Raw genomic sequence first — 5,551 nt, 5'->3', positions numbered from 1 at the left:
CTGCATGGTTGCCTGTGTGTCTTATTTACATTACACAGAGGAGCAAAGCCTTCAAATACACAGATCCATTTGACACCCACCATCTGGTAAGAACAGGTGTAGTAACAATTAAAATCCACTTGAGGATACAGCTTCTCCAGATTAAGTATTTTATCCTGTAACAGGAAGTTGTCAGTGTAAGCTTTGCATATAGTGCACATCTATATCAGTTTCCTTTCTCAGCTAAAAATCACCAGAGAGCAACAGCAGACTATGTAAGTTGTCAAACACACAGATACAGCGCCAGTGTGGCAAACACTCTTTCCTTTATGTGTTTATTTTTATTCCTGTATTTGTTCTCCTGAGTAATAGCTGTGGTGTTGACCTTGGCTGGACACCAGGTGTGCACCAAGATGCTTGATCAGTCCCCTCCTTAACAGGATGGGGGAGGGAATTAGATGGAAAAAAATCTTGTGGGTTAAGATAAAGGAGTTTAATAAAGCAGAAGCAAAAAAACCACCCAAACTCCAAAAGATTTACTTTTCTACTTCCCAGGAGCACATGGTGCCCACACAGTTCCTGCAAAGTAGAACTTCAGTACACATAGCAGATATACGAATTCTCTATCCTTTCTCTTCAGTTTTTATTGCTGAGCAGATTCTTATAGTCTGATTTTTTTTTCAAGGGCACAATTCAGTTAGCCAGTCATACAAAATAAAAGGCAATCCTAATGTTTAACATCCTACTTCACATTTACCAACATTATTATAAGTAATCTGTGGCCCTTGCACTCACCTCTTGCTCCCTCTACCTCACTTTTCCCTTTTTCTACCCCACTATAATACCTGTATTACACACTAAAGCTTGGGGTTCTACATTTCTTTTAGTTGAAAGGTAATTAACATTTTTGATACCAATCATCAACTCCTGGCAGTAGCTGCTGCTCTTGAGATTTTTTTTAAAGTTTTAAAGCTACTCCTGTCGATCTTGCACTTCAAGAACAAAGGCCCATGAGCAGAACTCCAGAACAGGTGGTATCTCCAGAAAATGTAATGCCTAATAAAAACCCTAAACTTTCAAGTACATCCCATAATTACATGCTGGATCACTAAAAATTAATTACTGTGTCTAAACCTCCTTTTCTTGACAAATGAAAAACCACCTTACACTCAGAATCAGTAACATGCTCACATTCAGTACTGAAAAATCAGACATTGCAAGATATGCGATTTAAGCATTTTTTCTTGTGATAAATCATGTTAAGTCTTCCTAGAAGAATAAGCAGCACTCCCAATTATCTCAAGATTATTTCACTCCAAGTTATGCTGAAGTACCACTTGATGTAGCTGGTCAAGGTGGTAATACACCAAGCTAGCCATTTTCCGTGTTGGATAAACACCTTTCCTGTTATTCCTAAACCCAGGTTTGCTGCATTTCTACTTCATAAATTTCCAGTATTGCTCACCACAAAACATATCTCAGCAAACCCTATCTCCAAATACTACAGGAGACCATAGTTTAAGTCATCACATCCCCAGCATTCAGCAGCCCCTAGGCTTTGTTTCATCCAAAGGGGTGCATTGGTATCCCAGCAATAACACAGAGGAAGTCCGGACTCTGAAACAGAAGCAATTGTTACTAAAGCTTGGGAAAGACATAAACTCTGAGAACAGAATCATCATCTTTATTTTTTATCTATATAAACATTACTACACGCTGCCACAATGCAGTTGAATCCAGTTTGTCTCACTACGTGGAGGCTTAATAGTCCATCTTTTAAACAGTGTTTTGGTTCTCAAGGAGGAGTGTTTGCATAGGCAGGCATTGCTCTCAGGCTGGTTCTAAATTCTTCCTAAGGAGAAAAAAACCCACACAATGTGAGACTGGACGCAAGTAGCACGCAGTTCTTTTCAGTAACATCCTCTAAATTCCCAACACTAATGCAATACTACAAAGATGAGCTTCCCCTCATCTCCTGGGCAAAACGCAAAAAGGAGAAATTTGCAAATCTAATTTATAAGGAGCCTGCCCACAAGAGAGGCCTTTTGCTCACCTAAGCAAGAATTCAGATGGTAACTACAAGCTGGTGGCAGTAATAACACTTTCTGGCTCATGAGAATCAACAGAAATTTCTGTAGTACTAATTCACGCATACAACGGCATTAGAAAACCCTCTGGGCACAGAAAGCCAGTAATACAAGATTTAATCATTTTATGTTGGAAAACAAGCAGCAGCCCTGTTACTGAACACATTACTAATAATGGATTACACAAACATTTCTCTTCCCAGTGTCCAACAAGTTCATGCAAAGAGTGCCCAACCTACTCTTCAGCACTGCCAAAGTCCTCAGTGCCTGGGGTGCCGAAGGTGAGGACGGATTTCACAGGCTTATTTCCTGCCAGCAGCAGTGGTAAAGAATTCAGTGCATCTGTGTTGCTCAAGCAGATTTTCACGTTCTGTGGATGAAACTTTCTGACATTTTCAAGAGCATCATGGCCAATCTGAAGGAGTTTCATCACTTCACTGAAGATCAGTTATATTTTATCCTGAAAAAAAACCCAATCCAAACAAAACCTACAGTGATGTAGTATTGGATCATTCTTACACCAGATTTCCAATACTGACCTGGAAGTTCCTGGCTTCAGAGACTTGGATTACTTGTCAGAGCCTTGGATATGTAGGTTACACACATCACAGTCTCAGCAACAAAGAAAGTTTTGATAGCACATGCAATTTTTATTAATACTGTATGTGTGTAATAATGAATTTTGGGCTGACTTGCACTCCTCAGCTTTTCAATTGTGTTGGCTTTTCCAAGACTTCACAGTGGAGCAGTATCTGGCATATGAGATTCCAAGCTTTCGTGTTTTGCCAATCTTTTTAACGTTTTCAGTCCCTGTGTTCTGAACTGCTCCACAATATCAGACCCCTAACAGCAAACATGAGAAAGCATGTCCTTGTCTTGGACACACTGGCAGCCACACACTGATTTAACATGCCACCCACACCAAGCTTCTTATTTTACAGCTTCCACCTTGCTCTTAAGAATTCAGCCATCAGGGTAATCTCACTCTCACTGTTTCAGTTCTAATTTCTGCTTTGAATTCATTGTGCCAAACCTCCTCCTCAGCAGAAAGCCTCCTTCATTGTAACAACAGGTTACAGGACAGAGTTGCACAAGGCATTACTGTGACTCACAGCTGTGCAATCAGCACTTCATGGTTTCTTCCCACATGCCCTTCTCATGCTCAGAGGCTTTCACCACACAGGGAGATCCTGAACTTCCAGCAAAACACACTAGAAATCTGTAAGGAGCATACCCAGCATTAAGCATTCTGGCAGGAATCTGACAATATCAAAGTGCATTTTACACTTTCAAAAGGACATCAAGGAAAACCCAGCAAAAGTGTAAACAATATATTACTCAATACTGAATAACAGATCCACAAATCTACAAACACAAAACACATTTTTTCCCCTTCAAGAAGATTTAAATCTTTTCTACACCTGAGTATTAGGCTGTAAACATCTTTTTACAATAGAAAAACTGAGGGCCACAGCTGGAAACCTGGAAAGTTATGTACTAATTACTTGCCGATGGAAAGATCATGAGACAAGACAGCTAAACAATGCTAAAAGTAGACATTGTAACTTTAGCTTTTCCTCTTTTAATAACTGTCAGACCCTCCACTTTAAAGGACTTAAGAATAAAATCTACTATGCAGTTGCTTAACCATACTATTTCTACAGGTTGCTTGAGGTTTTTTGTCCTTGAAAAAACAAGAGAGTAAGAAGGCACATAACCAGCTCCCTAAACCAGTTTCAGCAAGAATTCCTGTTTGCCTTTTTTGACACCACATCCACTCTGAACAGGAATGAACGGGCAACACAAAAGCCAAAACTTAAGTATGGGAACTCTTCAGCTATACAAAAATTAAATTCACAGCTTATGAAAATAAGCAATTAATGAGTTGACAAATATTTCAAAATTCACAAGTAATATTTTATACAGAGCAAGCATTTAATAAGAAAAGCCAAGAATACTATGCTCTTGGGACATCTTTTGGTCACGTTGGTGCATGCTCCGGCCACTGACCAACTTCCATTGCTGTCACCTGGGGAAAAAAAGGGGAGAAAGCAAATTTGGAAGAGCGACAGAGACACACGAACAGAACAGTACAAGGAATCTAAAAAGACGTACTAGAGGTAAGTAGTCGATTTAGAGGACAGGCAGCCCCAATCGCCACCACCTCACACCACAAGCCCTCTCCGCCACCCCACTGCTCCCGGCGTGCTCCCGCGGGGTGAACCATCTCTCCCGAACGGGGAGGGGCCACGCCGTGCGCCGCCGCCTCCTCCTCCTGCAGCGCGGCGGCCGCATACTGAGTCTACCGCAGACGCTAGGCTACTCATTCGGCTCTCCATGCAGAAGGAATCTTGAGCAGGAGACTGTGCCCGGGAAAGCCACCGGGGTGCAGACCAGTATCGGCTCTCCCCCCGTGTCAACGCGGCGATGGAGACGTCTCAGAGAGGAAGACAAGCTGTCGCATTCCGCTGTGTGCGCATGCGCAGTACCCCGCCCACCGAGGTCTGTGGGGATTGCGGAGGGAAATTGCTGGGGTTTCCCGTTGTTTGTGGAAGTTCCCGGTCTTTCCGGGGCTTTCGTGGGGCTTCTCGGAGTTACCTATGCCCTCGCGGCGTGGAGGCTGCGGCGGGCGAGTTCCCGGGGCAGATTACGGTGAGGTGACTGCACATAAACACCCCCATCTTGTGTACCGCTCGATCGTGGTCGCAGTGCCTTCAGGTTGAATTTTCTGTTCCCAGGCTGAATCCCCCTCGCCTGTTCTAAACATAACTAGTGCCGTCAGACAACTTATACAGCAGAAGTTGCTTAATAAAGAAGAGGGCTGTGTGTCACGAATTTTGCGTGGTTACATCACAGAAATAAACATGCGTTAAGTGGGTCAAAAATATTTTGCTGTGTAAAAGCTGTGACCCTTTGGTGTACTTGATTTGTGGAAACATCCACTTTGCTCCCTTGCAGAATAAGCGATGTTTCTTTTCTAAACCTGGCTCTGTGTGTGTGTGCAGAGAGTCCAAATTTGTCACATCCATCCCAGCAGTATCCTGCTGTTAGCTCCGCCGGAAGCATATGGAAAGAGGAAGCAGCCTCTGTTCACACTGCAAGTTTAATAGTCCTGGATATTTAAGGCTTGAACGCTGGCAGAAGCTCAGCTCTGAGTGCATGGTTTCCACGTTTCCTGGCCATCCAAGTGGTGACGTTCACACATTTGATATCCTGTGAGAAGAGCAAACTGAAGCAGCGGGCAGGTACACCAGGAGGATAAACTGGCACTGTGTCTAGGGAAGGGCAGGATGAGGCTGGTGCCAGCTATAAAGAAACCTGTACAACTCTCCTACTTGCCTTCCTCTGCTTCTTGGGGGCTGCTGTGGTCTGCTTGCTTCTTTTGGCTCCTCCGTACCTGAGAATATTGGACAGTGTCCATCAAAGCAGAATTGCTAAGTCACTTCTGCAGAACAGCCTGGAGTGTGACGCCTTAGCTAAATTAC

The 5,551-nt window shown here is 43.2% G+C and overlaps 1 long non-coding RNA gene and 1 other non-coding gene across 2 annotated transcripts; both read right to left on the bottom strand.

The window, feature by feature from the left end:
* Window positions 1-2,174: 2,174 nt before the first annotated feature.
* LOC136374009 (uncharacterized) lies at window positions 2,175-4,551 on the bottom strand. Its single transcript, XR_010745789.1, has 4 exons — window positions 4,364-4,551; window positions 4,025-4,095; window positions 3,179-3,285; window positions 2,175-2,526 (listed from the first exon to the last, which is right to left on the bottom strand). It is a non-coding gene; the product is annotated as an uncharacterized lncRNA (long non-coding RNA).
* Window positions 3,744-3,877, bottom strand: LOC136374671 (small nucleolar RNA SNORA13). Its single transcript, XR_010745951.1, has one exon. It is a non-coding gene; the product is annotated as a small nucleolar RNA SNORA13 (small nucleolar RNA).
* Window positions 4,552-5,551: the final 1,000 nt, after the last annotated feature.

The sequence above is a fragment of the Sylvia atricapilla genome, chromosome Z, assembly GCF_009819655.1.
Source record: "Sylvia atricapilla isolate bSylAtr1 chromosome Z, bSylAtr1.pri, whole genome shotgun sequence".
Lineage (NCBI taxonomy): Eukaryota > Metazoa > Chordata > Aves > Passeriformes > Sylviidae > Sylvia > Sylvia atricapilla.
This window is presented reverse-complemented; position numbering and strand designations above follow the sequence as displayed.